Here is a 17613-nt window from a genome sequence, read left to right as displayed (position 1 = left end):
CTGAGACTTGGTTCCCAACTGAGGTACTGAGCAGGGGGCTGTGGGGCAAGGACTCTGAAGGTCAACTGTGAGATCACTGGCACTTCATTAAGGAGTCTGTTCTAAGTGCACAGGGCTTTCCCAGAAGAGGAAATGCAGCCTCCCCCTTACATCCAAACATACTGCCCAGAAGCCCCTAGAATGGCTTTTTGTTTCACTAACACTGTCAGATAATTCACCCAGGATTTTTCAGGCATCATAGCTTCTGCTAGCAGACTGGAGTACACAAAGAAAAAAGTGCTCAACTCCAAATCTTGCCTGGAACTGACCTCGGCCCTGGACTGCCTTTTGTGTATCCCAAATTTGAACTCCGTGTTTTTGCCTCTAGCTTTCTAGTGCCATGTCCTGGGTCATGTGAGTGCTCAGGGTTCTTTTTTTGGATGCTTGGTGCCGAAAACATCACTCCTCATGACCAGAATGAAAGGTGTTGTCTAAAGAAAAGTCAAGTTGAACTGTCTGGTTCCTCTACTTTTGGAAATATAATGGAACCTCAACTTTGCGTGGCTCTATCTTATATTAAAGTTTCTAACAGAGAATACATCTCTATATATGTTTTGTTTACTGTTTTGTTTTTGTTTCTAGCTTTACTGTTTTCCTTTGTGTGGAATGTTCCAGTAGCAACTGTTTGTTCTTGCTGTCTAAGAAATATAGCACATAGGTACTACAGCAGATTTATGTGGTAGTAAGAAGACATCCACCTATTGCTCTGTGTAATAAACTTCCTTCCAGAAAGAAGAGAAAAAAATGGCTGTGTCCTAACTGCAGAACAAGTTTAGTGAGCATTTACGGGAATCAACACCACTGGCACAAATGGAGGTTGCAGAGATCTTTGGGTTCCAAGTTTTCTGCCCATTCTAGACAGGAGCAGACCTTACAAGTGGCTATCGTGTATGCCTTCTACGGAGGGCACTAGCACTCAGCCTGAGAGACAGGGTTGGACCAGCCAGTCAGCCTTCTGCCGCCTCTCTCAATATCAAATGTCTCTAAGGAGCTTTGGCAAGAGTGGAATCACAATTTGATCCTAGCTGAAGTTCCTGATAAATCCTCAGGTCCCACCCAGGAATCACTGTGGTTGATAAAAAGAGGAGTCCATATGCTTTGCACACAAGACAGCCAGGCAGTTTTGACACTTTGTGGAAAGTGTAGAGGCTTGATATGGATTCTCATCTAGGCAGAGACCTATCCCAGCGTGACACAGAGAAGGTGCTCAAGGGCGATTCTAGGCATGGGCAGTGCTTTTCTCCGCAAAGAACTCTACTTCTTCAAGCTTTAAACAAGGTGTGTTGGACACCAAATGAAGAGGAGTCTGCCTGGCTCACACCGGTTCCCTTGGTGACAGGTTGCCAAATGTAGGATGCCCAGTTAAATTTGAGTTTCAGAATAATAATGAAAATGCCTTTAATATAAGTATTCCCAAATATTGCATGGGAAATTCAAATGTAACTGGCTTCCTGAGTTTTTATTCACTAAGTTTGGCAAGTTTACTTGGTGGCTGTGTCTGTATCCAACACCCTTTTGGGTCCCTAAATCGAGCAGGGGTGATATTATTATCTTACTTTCCTCACCATAGCAACTGTCAAAAAAAAAATGGGCTTGTGACTTCAGCTGAGCCAGTTAGAGTCCTTAACTAGGGTCCCTAAAAGTGAAACTGGAAAAGTGGAGCTCTTTTTTCTCCTGGTAGCCTAAGGGCATGGGAATATTACCCTCTGTGCCCATGGTCATCCCCTCAGGGATAAACCCTCTCTTAATTTGGTCAGGCTGCCATAACAAAATGCCAGAGGCGGACTAGCTTTTAAAGAACAGAAACTTATTTCTTGGTTCTGGAGGCTGGGAAGCCCAAGATCAAGGCACCTACAGATTCAGTGAGGACTCACTTTCTGGTTCCTAGATGGCAGTTTCTAGCTATGTCCTCACATGGTGGAAGAGACTAGCTAGCTGTTTTATAAGGACACCAATCCCACTCATGACCTAATCACTTCCCAAGGGCTTCACTGCCTAATACCATCACCTTGGTTAGAATCTCAACATGCGAATTTTGGGGAGGGATAGACATTCAAGCCATAGCAAAAACCATTGGTCAGCTACTCTTCCACTTTCACAAGCTGCCTTGATCACCTTCAAAAAAAATTTCCTCTTTCCTGCTTGAGGTGGATCAAGGTGAACCCTAAAGATCCTATGCTAGTATGTAGCTACTCAGTTAAAACTCACAAGTTTGGCATGATGGACTAAAGAAAGAGGAATTCACCGTAGGAATGCTTATAGACAGATGTTTACAATCAGATGCCCCAGCCACAATATATCCTTGGTGGATCCTCTGGCTTTGGGCAGCCCTGTGCCTGATAGTGGGGAGGGGGTGGCAATTGCTCTGCCAAACACAGCAGAGATCCCCCACGGTGCACCTGCCTCAGGTCAGTACCTCCACAGTCAGGGCTGACCAGAACATAGAGAAAGGAGCCTTCCTGTCATGCCACTTTGAGCCAATGTCTAAAGTATCTTCTGTCTGAAAATATCTCTCATCCTTAACTGGCACCGTGCCTAAAATTTCCACCTTTAGAGTTTATGTGTTTGGCTTAAATCGTTAGTCTTCCCTATAATTGCACATCCATTAATGATAGAATATGTGATGTTGTGGGGAGGATGTGGATGAATTAATAATTAATATCAAGATCCAACAGATTTTTTAAAGTTCCATTGATGTGGCTGATAGTTTGGAAAGCAGAGTTCTGAGAGAGTTGGATGGGAGTCCTGGAAACCTCTGAAGTGATGGGAAAGCATTCATACAAGGCACTGCTGAGTTTGGAGGGGGTCACTGAGTCTCTCTGATCATGGGTCACCTGCAGCAGGCAGAATGGACACAGGGCAGGTACTGGATGGAGAGGAGGCATGCTGAGAAAGAATGTCCCTGTTTCACCATGTCACTTTGGCCCAAGTCTGGTTCTGGCTCTTTTTTTTTTTTTTCATCTTTCCACTCTGGCTTGAACATCTCTTTTCCATATTGCATCTTCGCAGCTGCTTCTGACACACTACCTGTATGGGCAGAGACCTAGTGCCTAGACCTGGAGGGAGATGTCTGGGCTCTCTCACCTCCTCCACCTTCATGGAAACAGACAAGAGGAGCTTGTTACTTCCCTTCCTGTTCTCTTTCATTAATTGCTGTCAGCCAAGCCTTGTGCAATATGTGTGGTTCTCAAACTTGAGCATTCATCCGAATCACCTGGAAGGCTCATTAACACACAGATACCTGGACCTCAGCCCTGAGTTTCTGATTTGCAGGTCTGGAGTAGGGCCCAATAATTTCCATTTATAATAAGTTCTCAGGGGACGCTGATTCTACTGGTCTGGGAATCACAGCCCAAAACCATTGGCCTAGACAGTGAGCTTCTTGAGGGCAGGAGTGGCATCTTCAGAGTCATTGTATCCCCAGAGCCTAGCACAACAACAGGCACAGGGTTGAAGGTTAGGAAATGCTTGTCAATGGAGCTTTACCAAGCTACACAAGGCTTTACTCTGTTGCAGCAATCGTGTAAACACCCTGAATTTTCAGATATCAGACTAAAAGAAGAAAATTCTATTGCCATCTAATGTGTTTTTTACACAGTGGCATCGCCAGAATACATAGAGGAGGGGATTAAAGGTGCCAGACTGGGTGGAAAAGGGGAGGTTGGGGGCTCATCTTAAAACTCCACTTGCACAGGAAAGCCACTGTTTTTACTGATACTCTATTTGTGGTAACTTCAGAGAAGGCTGATGGAAATCATTTAGAATTTTCCTACTCACCTTCCTTTTCCACCCCAACTGCACCCCCCAACCACTGCTTAGTGTCACCACTGCTTTCATATGTGCATGAGGTATGTGCACCAGGTCAGCTGATCTGAGGTTCCTCTGTCAAGCTTCACTGCAAAAGTGCAGCTTCAAGAGTCAGTGCAGTAAGGTAGAAGTGAATGGGATCAGGGATCTGTGCTTTTCAATAGAGATGAATGTCCTCTCTGCCAAGGTATTAATCTTTTCAGGTCTCCAGAACCTCTTTTGTAAAATGAGTCTAGAGAATGTGACCACTTAGTATTTTCCTATATTTCCTAATTTCTGTTATTTTAATTCAAAAGGCAAGCCATCTCAAATTTAGGAATGGGCTATTTGCTTGTAACCCAGCTGTTTGGAATTTTAGAAATTTTTCTCCAGACAGACCATATTCCTTCTGGATGGTCCACACAATAATTGCTCTTTGTCAGGTTCTTAACTGTGTGTCAAGCACTGAGATAAATGTTTTGTGTGCTTTATTTCATTGAATGTGGCAACCCCCCTGGGAGGTAGGAAATTTTATGAGGAAGTTGAGGAAACTGAGGATCTGGGAAGAAAGAAAGAAAGACAGAGGGAGGGAGTGAGGGAGAGAGAGAGTGAGGGAAAAAATGAAGGAAGAGAGAGAGAGAGGGAGGAAGGGAGCAAGGGAGGGAGGAGGAAGAAAGGGAGGAAGGGAGGAAGGTGGGAACGAAGGAAGGAGGGAAGGAGGGAGGAAGGAAAGGCAGGAGGGAGGGAGGGAGGGTGGGAAAGAAAGAAAAGAAAGTTTTCCCAGAGCCTCACAGCTACTAAAAACCAGGGCTGGAACCTGGACCTGAAGCCAGGTCTGCTGCTTCCAAAGCTACTCTAATCACCATATTCTATTGTTCCTACAAAAGTCTAGTTTACCCACAATGCACCTGAAATGTAGAGTCTGGCTTAGGAGAGAAGTAGGTTTTCTTTTTTCTGCCACTTTCACTATAAGAGACAGAAAGCACAGTAATCAAGTGTTCTGAGCCAGAGTCCCCAAGTTCAAAGCCTAGCTCTGCCACTACTGGCAGAATAATCTTGGACAAGATACTTAATCTCTCTCTTCATAGTTTCTTCAGCTATCAAAAGAGTATGATAAAAGTATCTGCCTCTAAAACTAGTAGATTAAGTGACTAATACATTAAGCTGAACCATGTGAAACTGGTAATATTCTACCATATTTAATCTCCAAAAAGGGCAATTTCATGTCTAAATATTTAAAGTGCTTATTATAATAGTGCGTGGCACACAGTAAGCACTATATTAGTGTTAGTTATTATTCTGATTGAAAATTGCCCCGAGGGTTTGCTGTATCTGGGGTATATAGTAGGGGCTCAATAGTTGCTGGTGAATTTATTGAATGAAGTAGAAACTGGGATGCCCAGGAAATGTCTGGGGTAGTCTGGGCTATGAAGACCCTCCAGGGTCGGGAGAAAGGCAGGTAAGGCAGGGGAGGAGGTTAGGGTTCTTAGATTTGAATAGATTTGAGACTCAGTATTGGCCTGGAATAAGGCAGGAAAGCTCAAAGTGAGAAGGACCCATCTCATAGGTCCAGTCACCCTGAAGTTTTTGTCCTCTGGCTTCTAAAGAAGCAAAGGAAAACCCTCAAGGCAGAGGCAGTGGGGAGTTAGGTCTTATGGTTTGCTTGTGTCTTGCTTTTTTTACAGCTAGAAATAATGAGAAAAGACAGACAAGGGAGAGCCTCCCTTCCAGCCTTTCCTCAGCTGCTGGTGTTTTTCCTTCCTAGACCACTATATGAGAGGAAGGGGAAAACGCAGAAATAATGGTGGATCTTTAGGAACAGAAAGACCAATGTTAGAGGTTAGGTGTAACTGAGCACATATTTACCCAGGTATGGCAGTCATATCACTACATGGCTATGTGTAGCATGTGGACACACTTCTGTATTACAATAGTTATGTTTATTTCAGTGTATCACAAAAATCTTAACACATTAAGCTTTTTATTTCACAGATACTACTTTGGGATGAGGCTAAAAGGATTAAAGTTTTTAAAAAAGAGATTGCTATTTTTTCTTTCTTTTTTCATAATATTCCTTCTTGCATATATAACAACTTATGGGTTGCAAAAGAGGATTTATTTTTTCATACCTGTCTACTATAAGTCTTTGTCCACAAGTCAAACAAAAGCAAACACAAGTGCTAAAAAGGAGACTGATTTTAAAATGTAGTTAAGAAATAACAGTCTAAGTGGAGCTTAGATTTCATGAAAACCATGAACGCAGTAAATGATGATTATGGTTAGGGGAGCACGAGAAATGCGGTTAGGATACATCTATGTATTCCTGGCTCTGGATCTTAGTAGCTAGGTGACAGTGGGCAAGTTATTTAATCTCGCTAAGTCTCAGTTTCCTCATGTGTAGAGTGAGGATACTTGCTACTTCAAAGGTGATTTTTTTTTAATGATCAAATGAGAAATGTCTTAAAAGCAGGTAGTAAGAATTCAGTAGACACTGTTTATGACTATTATCATTATTATTAGCTTGGCACACTCCCAGACCTCAATTAATTGTCGTTTTTTAGATAGAATTTTTCAAGTCATTCTTTCATTCAAATAAATATTTCTTAAACATTACTGTGTTCTAAAGCTTATGCTAGCTGTGGGGACAGATTTAAAAGAGGGGAAGGAAAACTTTTCAAGGCTGTAATGGAAGGATCACTAGAGCTCAGGAGTTTGAGATTAGCCTAGGCAACATAGTGAGACCACACCCCCATCTCTATTAAAAAATTTAAATAAAAATAATTAAAAAATAATAACTTTAAATGACCAGGAATGGTGGCGCATGCCTGTAGTCCCAGCTACTTGGGAGGCTAAGGTGGGAGGATCACTTGAGCCAAGGAGACAGACAGCTGCAGTGAGCTATGATTGCACGACTGCACTCCAACCTGGGTGACAGAGGGAGACTCTATCTCAAAGAAAATAAATAAATAAATAAATAATATGATAAAATGTCCAGAGAGCATGCAGGAGGGTATCAGCCTAGAAAAATCCTGTCAGCCACTGTGGTCTAGGACCTGCTCTGTGAAATGTGTTCAGTATAACTGAAGAACTGAATTAATTTACATTTAACCATCAAAAATTTAGCATCTGAATTGAGATGTGCTGTAAGTATAAAATACAAACTATATTTTGAAGACTTAGTGCAAAAAAAAGTCTTTTTACTGTCGCATTAAAGATTTTTATGTTGATTTTATGTTGATAATATTTTGGATATATTGAGTAAAAGGCATAGTATTAAATTTTTTTAACTTATTTAATGTGGTTACCAGAAAATTTTACATTTCGTAAGTAGGCCAGGTGCAGTGGCTCACACCTGTAATCCCAGTACTTTGGGAGCCGAGCAGATCACCTGAGGTCAGGAGTTTGAGACCAGCCTGGCCAACATGGTGAAACCCTGTCTCTACTACAAATACAAAAATTGACTGGGCATGGTGATGCATACATGTAATCCCAGCTACTCAGAAGGCTGAGGCATGAGAATCACTTGAACCTGGGAGGCAGAGGTTGCAGTGAACTGAGATAGAATTGCTGCAATCCAGCCTGGGTGACAGAGGGAGACCCTCTCTTAAAAAAAAAAAAAAAAAGTCATAAGTGGCTTGTGTTTTATTTCTATTGGACAGTGCTGATTAGAGCAGAATGCAAATGACATTCACAGTAGAGAACTCCAGAAGATGTGGACATTTCAGAAGAGACCCAACTTCGGTTACCTTGGACAATTCTTTCTGACAGATCTAGAGCAAAGCTTAAAGGATCTGAGGCACGTATTCAAAGGCTGTTTCTGGGGTTGCAGAAGAAGAGAAGTGCCTCTGAGGTTTCGTCCTAACTACAGGACCTTGCTAGAGTTGCCAGATTTAGCAAACTTATAAATTAAAACCTGGCAACCCTAGACCTTGGTTATGTTGTAGAACTTCAACAAGCCTCGGTCTCTTCATCTTTAAAATTGGGATAAAAAGTAACTGCCTTGTGAGTGTCTTGCAAAGCTTAAATGAATCGATAAGACTAGTAAGAGATACATGAAGAAAGTTTAACCTAAAAGAGCTAAGGAATTAAAACAAATTGGGGGACTTTCCAAACGTGCCTATCTTTCTTTAGCTCTGAGCATGCAGGTAAGGGAGATCTCTCCCAGGCCAGTGTTAAGGGAGACACCAGCCCCTACCTGGGAGATGTATTAGGTTAGGCCTGGCTTGGGGACTTCCATAGAGTTAGGATCTGGCATGGGAGCACAAGCCATAAGAAGAAGGGGGACACATCATGACCACGTCGAATGTCATCACAATGCCTTGTATAAGCCAGAAATGCCACAGCAGTCTGCAGTGCTGCTGCCAATTGACAGAATCATGTACCTTTAGCACCAAAGAAATTTGTGTGACTTGAGTGTCACATAAAACCCTTAAAATTAGCTCCCTTGGGATTGGCATGGTGGCTCACGCCTGTAATCCCAGCACTTTGGGAGGCCGAGGCAGGTGGATCACCTGAGGTCAGCAGTTTGAGACCAGCTTGGCCAACATGGTGAAACCCCGTCTCTATTAAAAATGCAAAAATTAGCTGGGCATGTTGGTGGGTGCCTGTAATTCCAGCTCCTCAGGAGGCTGAGGCTAGATAATCACTTGAACACAGGAGGCGGAGGTTGTAGTGAGCCGAGATCGCACCATTGCACTCCAGCCTGGGCAACAAGAGTGAAACTCCATCTAAAAAAAGAAAAAGAATAGCTCTGTTAAGTAAATTGTCACAAATTCAAAATAAGTCTAATTGTGTCATTTATCTAATTGCAGATGAAAATGTAGTCCCTTATAGATGCAAGTAGTTTATGTTCCAAAAAGAAATTATCCTCCCCCACCCCACCCCAGATTAGCTCTTTCCTCATAAGAAGTTGACCATATTGACATTAAGCATATCAGAGGCTGAGGAAGACTGCCCCATTGCCCAGGTTTTCGTTCCCTACTACCTAATCAGGCCCTAGGAGATAGAACTAATTTTTTTAATGTGATGTTTCTTTCCATTAGAATCAAGTTTTAAATGTTTCAGGTTAGCTATGTGAAATCCACTTAACTGAAAACCATTTGCAAGAAAGATCAAACCCAATTTGCTAATACAGGACTTTTTTTTATTTCTGAGTTTGAAAAAAATCTTGAGCTAACCATGTCAGAAATTAAAAATTGAAAAGGACTCTGGCAGCCTCCCCGTGTGCCTAATTTGGCTTTGCTGAACAAATGACCAAATTGGAATGAGAATTACATACAGGATTTGCTCAACATCCTTACTTCTTCAGCTCATTTCTCACTCCTGAAAAAGTACCAAGTCTGCATGCAGGAGGGAGCGTGTCTACATTGACCACAATGGCGTCAGACCAGGTAGAAATAGAAAAATGGTGATTTTAGATTCTAGCTGTGAATAAACTTCTGCAGTAGAAGACATTTGTCATAGAAACTCAATTTAATGAATTTAGGATCAGAAAGGACCATCATGGTCTTTTTGTCAGCTAATTTTATTAACAGATTATTTTGTTCATGCCCTATCTTGCAAAGAGTAGTAATAAAAATAGTAAGTGGGTAAGAGGAGGAGGCTTCTCTGATGTCCACCTCATTTTGTCTTTAATAAGGCATTGCATTGCACATAGACACCTGAATTCTCTGTCTTTCTTTAAGGAGATGAAAGAGGACAGTAGAGAGAGCACCAGAGAGTCAAAAGATCAAGGTTCAAATCCTGGCTCAGTCAGCCATTAGCTGTCATGACCCTAGGCAAGTCATTTCACTTAAATAGGGCTCAGGGTCACCATCTATCTATACAGCAAAAGTCTGGACCAGATGGCCTTTGAGGCCCACCTTAACAGTGCCTCTGCCATTCTAATGTGACACAGAAAAGGAAACCACAGAGATTTCTCTGAAGGAGGTGGTTCAGGCAAATGAGAGAAGAATACCTAGGTGAATAGAATCCCAGTCTTCACTGATGCTTGGTATTGAACTGATGGTTGTCAGCGGGTGGAGTGGTACTCAAGAGCTTCAGATATCACACAGCTCAGGTTCAAATCCCACCTCTAACATTTACCAGCTGCATGTTACTTCAGCACTCTGAGCCTCAATTTCTTCATCTGCAAAATGGGAGAGCAATATCTATCTCATAAAATTGGTAACAATTGCTTATCACAGAGCTTGACACACGCTAAGGGCTCAATAAGATCGCCATTGTTACAAAACAACCCAAGACCCAGCAGGAGGTGAGATGTTTCTCGAATGCCTCCTGTGTGCCAGTTACCCCCAGATTGTCACCACTTTTGTACCTTCTCGACCCTATAAGGTCAGTGTGAGCAAGAAAACGTGGCTAAGAGCACATGCTTGGCTCTAAAACCAGCTGCCCCACCTACCAGCCCTGTCAAAACCTTTATGCCTCCACTCCTTCCTCTGTAAAATGGGAATCATAGTTCTTACCTCTAGGTTTACTGTAAAGAGCAAATGAGGTGATGCGTATACAGGGCTTAGAACAGTGGTTGACACTGAGTCAGTACGTCACAAAAATGTTAGTTGTTATCATAGCTAAGGAAAGTGAAGTTCAGAGAGGTAAATCTGTTTGCCCAAGGTATCTACTTGTATGTAGTAGTGCAGAAATGTGAACTCTGATTGACATGAACCCAGCATATATATCCCAGAGATCCAGGATAGGGAGCTCCTTCTTCCTTTTACCTGGTTCCTATGGCCCCTCCTGGCCTGTTCCCCCAGTTTCAGAATGGCTGGCTGTGGACTCGAGTTCAGATCAGAGGGCTCATTGGGAGCAGTTTGTTGAGGGCTACTGGGGACTTGGGAAGGGAAATGAAGCCCAACCTTCTCCTCCCTTGCTTGCTGCCACTGAGGGGAGAAATGTGCCCTAGGAATGGAGTATGTCGGGTGTCCTAATTGGCACTCTCTGACCCCCTTGCCACTCCTCCTTGCAGAAGGCTATTTTTCACGAGAGAGTTCTTTCTCTTTGTTCCAGCGCACATTGCACATCTACCGATCAATATGACATCTTATCCTCTAAAACATTCACAATGTCTGCTTCCTAGGATTCCGGTGGCCGCATGCCGCGTGCAGCCTGCATCTTCTTTCCTTTGTAGTTGGTGGTCTCACGGATCTGCCTCTCTTTAACGGGGCTGCTGGTTGCCATTCTCTGAAGAAAGACAAATATTGTTTGGGCTGTCAACAGTGAATGACAAGCTCGAAGGGGAGAAAGATCCATTTAGGTGCAGATGTGTGGATTGTGGGGATGTGTTTCGTTATCAGAAAAGCTCTTAAAATCCCAGACCATGATTTATTTGGTGAATAAAACCTACCGATATTATCATTCTCTAAAGGTATTTTGATCACATGGGTCCTTTCTTGGAGAAAGAAAGGCTTTTATTTCTTACCCAGGAAAAAATCGCAGCAGGAACGGGGTGGTCCGCAGTAGGAAATGACACCCTGTGTGGCTAACAGCTCCAGGCATGTGTTTATCTGCATGAGGCTGAGCTGACTTGGTGGACAATAGGGTGCCTGACTAGCATTGCCAGTCAGGTACGTTCCTGGCCACCCCGCACAAGGAAAAGAAAGTGGCTGTGAGCGCATGTGTCTGTCCTGTGTATTGATCTGCCCAGTGATGAGAGCTAGGGGGTGTGGTTAGAGGTCACCTCTGCACACCAGACGCCACACACTCACAGTGTCAACAGCACCCACCTGCAGTGCACCTGCAGCAGCAGGTTCCAGGAGACAAGGGGAGGGATGCCGCCAGTCGGGGAGCCCCACGCATCCTGAAGCTGCAAGGAGCCCCGTTTGTTTTCTGCAAACACAGCAATTGATTAATCTCGTACCACCTCCCACTCACTGTACCATCCTGAGCCTGTCATGAAAATACATTAATGCTCTGGTCTTTCCCTGTGGATTCCTCTTGTCTCAAGAACACACTGCTCCCTGGTCCCAGAGCTGCCTCACGCAACTATCACCTTGTTCTCATGGCAGACAAGAAGGAGGGGACAGAAAGCCTTGCTACTTTTGTGAGGGGCTAGCAGTAGGAAGGCAGCAGGCAAAATCCCTGCTGAGGACAGTTTTGGGACTGTGGCTGTAAGATTTGAGTGCCTGTAGAGAGATGAATGCAGGCGAGTTTCTCCAATGCCCCCTCTCATTTTGATGATCCTGCCACGATTCTTGGATTGTATCTACCTCTCATCTTTCCTCTTCTCTGTAATTCCTGAGCCATAAGCTTTGCAACCATTTGGAGCTGGAACCTGGAAGTTGAACGGAGTCTAGTAAGTTTTCAGAACATTCTCAGGAGATAGGTGCACAAATCCCATTACCGTTAAAGGGATTTGTGGGTGTAACTTCCATGCGGTGCTTTGAAAATTCATTTCACTCAATGTATTGCAACACTGGGAAAAATAAGAGAAATCACTTCACCAATGTGGTTAGAAAAGGATTTTTGGTAACCCTTTAAGATTTAAATTTTTAAATTCCTTTTAAGACTTACGCATTTCCAAGAATGTTATCCCACATGGTTTTGTTTGCATTGCTTCTTTCAGGCTGAAGGTAATTTTGGCACTGACAGCATTCCTAAAAGTAATATCACTAATACGTTGCAATGGGCCCCCTCCTGTCTGAGGAAGAAGCACTGCACTCAACTGCATCCCCAAAGGATGAGAAGCAAACTGACAAGGAAAAAAATCACCAAACGTGTTGTTGACTGGCCTGACTGGCAATTGAAGTTGCCAAGCAGATTTATTTTACATTGACAGTGGTGGTTCAAGTTAAATAGCAAACTAGTTGCTGACCAAGGACATATTCATAGAGACTAATGGCTGCTTACAAAGGGAAGTGTGTGTGTGTATTCATGAGTGAACCTTGACAATGTTTAGTAAGTAAGTGATTCTGTAGCCTGCCTGTCCTGTTCGGTCTTGGCCAAGTAGTGGTTCACTTGGAAACCTCACAGGGCCAATGTCCTCCAGTGAGAACTCTGAATGGAGTCTCTAGGAGGACAGCATGGGAATTCAGAACTCTGACTCTGAAGTTACGTGTGTCTGGGTCTAAATCCCAGATTTCCCACTTCCTGGCTGAGTTGTCTTGGGCAAGTCACTTAACCTGTCTAAGCCTCAATTTCTTTATCTATAAAATGTAGATTATATTACCACCTCATCGAGTGAGAATGAAGAAGAAAAAGTGAGTTTTCATCCTTTTCAGAATCCTCCAGCATCATCCCTTCTCTTCCAAACAAAAGGCAAAGCTCCCCAAAGGCAGCTACTCCTTCACCCTGCCTGTCCCTTCACCTGCCACTCCCCCTTCCCACTAACTCCACTTCCCTTTGGCGTGCTCTTCCCCAGACATTAGCTTAAACTGCTTTCTCGATTCCTTTATGTCTTTGCTCAAATGTTACCTATCACAAACGCCATCCTTGAACAGACTACATTAAATGAAAAAAAGAAGAAATTTTCAATTCATCCCCCACCTCCAAGTGCCTCTGAACCCTAAACCCGGCTTTCCACTTCTGTGTTTAGTTTCTACACCTGCCCCTAGAATGTAGATTCCATGACAGCGAGGATTTTGTCTTGTTAAAACTGCTTTACTCCTGGTGCCTAGGACACATCTGACACCCAGTGGGTGTTTAGTAAATATGCGCTGACTGGTAAATTAGGAATACATTATGCTGCATGCAAATAAGGAACCCAATACCTGGCACACGGTCAAAATGAACGTTAATTGTCGCTATCACCATTGAGTAGACTTACTCATATGTGTTAATTTTCACTGCTGATTGCAAAGGGGACTTTGCAGGTTGCCTGTGCAAGTTCAGGGTAAGCAGTTGTGCATGTTAGCCCTGATTATTCCGCTGTGGTTCTCTCCTTCCAGCAGTGACACTTTTGGAATTGGTATATTTCCCCCAGGAGCCCCGACATTGTTGATTTAATTGGCTGGTGCAGAGGCAGGGAGACCCAGCCCTGACCCTTTCTGTCATCCTACCTGGTCTCTGAATGAGCTCTGTCATCATCTCTAAGGCCCTTGTGAATCTAATGGCATGCTGAGCCCCAAGACCCAGCAGGCATGGCTTTCTCCTCCTGCTCCCTAAGCTCTGCGTGGCCTGAAGTCTTCCATTTTCAAAGGGAAAGCCCAATCTCCTCCTCGGGTTATGTATTGACAAGCCTGATCTTTAAAGGCACCCCCTGCTCCTGGGGGCCTGCTCAGCAAACACAGAGCATCCGTGGCCTCCATGTTTGCCCTCTTTGACAAGCGGGGGCTGAGCAGCTCTCTGGGAAGTATTGCTGACATATTGATTGACTCTCTTGTCAGGTTGATCCTCTGCCAGCCAATGAACACAGAAGGTTCTAAGTGGCACCCAGCAGGGCCCACACATTCCCTAATTACTATTTCAGACAGCCCCCATTCCAAGCTGCCACTTTTCTGGCCCTATAATCTCCCTGTCCTGTGATTGCTGGAGAATCCTCAGTTACTTGCAACCAACCCAGCTCCCTTTCTCGGGCGTCACTCCCTCGGAGTATTGCCTTTGGAACCCACCTGGCACAAAAACACAGCAACTTCAATAAGAAAATATCACACCCTTACTCCATGTAGGTCTGTTTATTATCCTTACTGAACTCGGGGATCTGTGTGTGGTCCCACCATCCTGTCTTGGTTGCCTTTCAGAATGCCATGACAGTTTTCTCCAGTTAGCCAGAGGGATACTCTCAGAGTTTGGCTGCCTATTGTGTTTTAAGTGGCTGGCTTCCCAGCTCCCACCTGGATTCCACGAGTTTCCACTCGGAGTCCTTCCCCATCCCATTCTTAGTGACCCATGGAGCCCGAGGGTCTCTCTGAAGCAGAGCCTGTCAGATCATGATGAATTGTACATTCTGGCTGTCAGTGACGGGGAGGGATGTTAGGGAGAGGTCCTCCCAAACTCATTTCACTTTTGACCCTCAGATGATCTGGACCAGGCCTTTTGGGATGAACTGCTAGAGCATTCAAGGTGGGGCGGGAGAGGGAACCACCCCAGTGCATCCAGGATCTCTTGAGGAGTCCATCATTTATGTGAAATCTTGATATGAAGCAGCAATAACTCTGGCTACTCTGAGGTTTCTCAGCTTTCTTTTTTTTTAATTAATTAAATTTTTTTTAGAGATAGGGTCTTCCTATGTTAAACAGGCTGGTCTTAAACACCCGGCCTCAAGCAATCCTCTTGCCTCAACCTCCCAAAGCGCTGGGATGATAGGCGTGAGCCACCCCATCCAGCTCAGCTTTCCAAGTCTGGTTCTGAGAGTAAATTAAAATTGGAGGTATTATGGCATCACATTTAAAGTGCTGTTTTTTTGTTGTTTTTCATAGAAACAAATACAGTGGCCCAAAGTATGTGCTAATTCTCTCTGGCTGAGTTTCAGAAAGGATCCAATAAAACCTAAAGGAATGCACAGAGATTTGCTGTATATAATTGCCATTTCCTAGTTTCCTTATGGATGAAAGTATCAGTCAAGGTAGCTTCAGACATGCTACTGTAACAACAATCCCAAACTCTCAGTGGCTTACAACAGTAACAGTTCATGTCTTCACACATGCTGTATTCTATCACTGGTCAGCCATGGCTGTAGCCCACGTCATCTTCATTGAAGACCCAGAATGACTGTGTGATAAAGTATGTGCCGAATTCAACAGGATAAAGATATCTAACCCCTCTCAGGAAGGAGTGTGGTCATTCACCAACCCCGATGAGATTATTATGAGTTTTGAAACAAAGATGAGGCTTGCTGAGACTCCATTGCCCATAGAATCTGTAACCAGATCACTGTGAAATATGAAGCAGATAGCCACCTCCCACAGTAATTTCCTTCTGATTCTGAAATCCCCCTGTTCTCAAACTTCACAGTCAATAGTTTCCTCATCCATGAAATGGGGATAATAGTACCTACCAGTGAGTCTTAAGATAATGCCTTTAGAATGTCTACTATGGTACCTGGCCATAGAAAAGGTTCAATGGTGGCGGGGCGCGGTGGCTCACGCCTGTAATCCCAGCACTTTGGGAGGCCGAGGTGGGTGGATCACGAGGTCAGAAGATCGAGACCATCCTGGCTAACACGGTGAAACCCTGTCTCTATACAAACAAAATTACAAAATTAGCCAAGTGTGGTGGCAGGCGCCTGTAGTCCCAGATACTCGGGAGGCTGAGGCAAGAGAATGGCATGAACCTGGGAGGCAGAGCCTGCAGTGAGCAGAGATCGCGCCACTGCACTAAAAAAAAAGGTGCAATGATTGGCAGCAGGTGTTGATATACTGATAACTAAAATATCCTTCCGTTTGCAAACTAGTCCATATTGCTACCAGCACTGTTTTATCCCATATTCTATGCCTCTGATTATGTATTTTTTAATTTATAAGCATGTAACATCCTACAATCCAACCCCCCAAATCTGCCCCCCGTGTATCATTATCTATTCTAATAAATATTGATGGAGTGCCATTTATATTCAAGACACTGTCAGATCTTTTGGGGGTTGCAGATGTGTAACCTCTCTCTGGCCCTTAAGGAGCCATTATTCTACCTGTACAGGGAAATCTTTATAAAAGGTAAAGGGAGAGATTGATTGAGAGACTGATTTCTCAGCCCAAGCCATAGAGCAAATCAGCAGCAGAATAAGAAATAGGGCTCTCATTAGTCAGGAAACTCATTTACTTCACAGCTCCCTGGGGTCTTTATCCTAAGGACACTTTAGTCCCTCCCCACAGGCCAGAGAGAACATCTCGATTTCCTACTCAAGTGAGAGAGAAGGAATGGCTGTTCAAAAAAAAAAGTGCCAACAAAAACCTATTTCAGACACTCCCAAAAAACAAGAGAAGGTGGTTATACCCCTGATATAATTCTCACTTATTTACTTAATGTTCAATTCAACAACAGAAAATATGCCCAAACTTGAGTTTCATTTTTGTTGCATTGCTTCTTCTGGAAGGACAGGCCTCATATTCAGCAGATTTGGCTTTTCCCCTTCTCCACCTCCATCTCACTTTCTTATTTTTCTTCTCACTCCTGGGAGTTGTCTGAGAAGTTTCAGGTGTACTCTGACCCTAACCCTTTTCGCCTCATCTGTAGTTTTCTTATTTTCAGGATACTTTTAAAAAATAAAAATAAAAAGATGCTATGGAACCCAAAACAAAGAAAAAGGTGGGGAGGGGAGGCAGGAGGGAAGGCATCTTTGGAAACAGAGGAAACACAGTTGCAGGGATGTCTCTTCCTGTTCAGTAACATTAGGGGATTGTTTGCTTGCTTTTCTCACCAAGCTGACGGTTGCAATATGTTCTGCACCTTAGAATGGCAAGATTGAGTGCTATAAGAGCAGAGCAGTTTTGACAAGAGTTTGAGATGGGGTGTTAGGGAGGTTGTCATCTTGGCCTGATGGGACCCACCGCTACTTCTGTAGATGTGAAACCAAAGCTTTGTTAGGCCTGGGTTCCAGCGGCACCTGCAGTACCTGTCAGTGTCTGTTTTAAGACTCTCCTTGAAAGAACCGCATCTCCAGTGCAGCTGCAGCTGGCCCAACGCGAGCTTCAATAACCCAATAGTATCATTTTTTAAAAAACATTATTTTAAAATAGCTAATTCCTTGACTCCCTTCACCTGGTAATTACAAATCAGAAGCTATCGTTATCTTGAAGCCACCACGATTAGTTCTCATTTCCTGACCTCTGTACAGTGAAAATATGTCATTATTGGAGGCAATGGAATCTGGTCTCTTCAAGTAAGTGACCTACATATAACAGATAAACTGCAGGAGAA

The 17613-nt window shown here is 43.6% G+C and overlaps 1 protein-coding gene and 1 pseudogene across 1 annotated transcript in view; one reads left to right on the top strand and one right to left on the bottom strand.

The window, feature by feature from the left end:
* The window catches only part of TENM2 (teneurin transmembrane protein 2), a 526850-nt gene that overhangs the window by 278093 nt on the left and 231144 nt on the right, over positions 1 to 17613 (top strand). The gene's annotated exons all lie outside the window — the stretch shown is intronic.
* Positions 5893 to 6007, bottom strand: LOC117066265 (annotated as a pseudogene).

Source organism: Trachypithecus francoisi, unplaced genomic scaffold, assembly GCF_009764315.1.
Source record: "Trachypithecus francoisi isolate TF-2019V2 unplaced genomic scaffold, Tfra_2.0 Lachesis_group2, whole genome shotgun sequence".
In the NCBI taxonomy this organism is placed as follows: domain Eukaryota; kingdom Metazoa; phylum Chordata; class Mammalia; order Primates; family Cercopithecidae; genus Trachypithecus; species Trachypithecus francoisi.
This window is presented reverse-complemented; position numbering and strand designations above follow the sequence as displayed.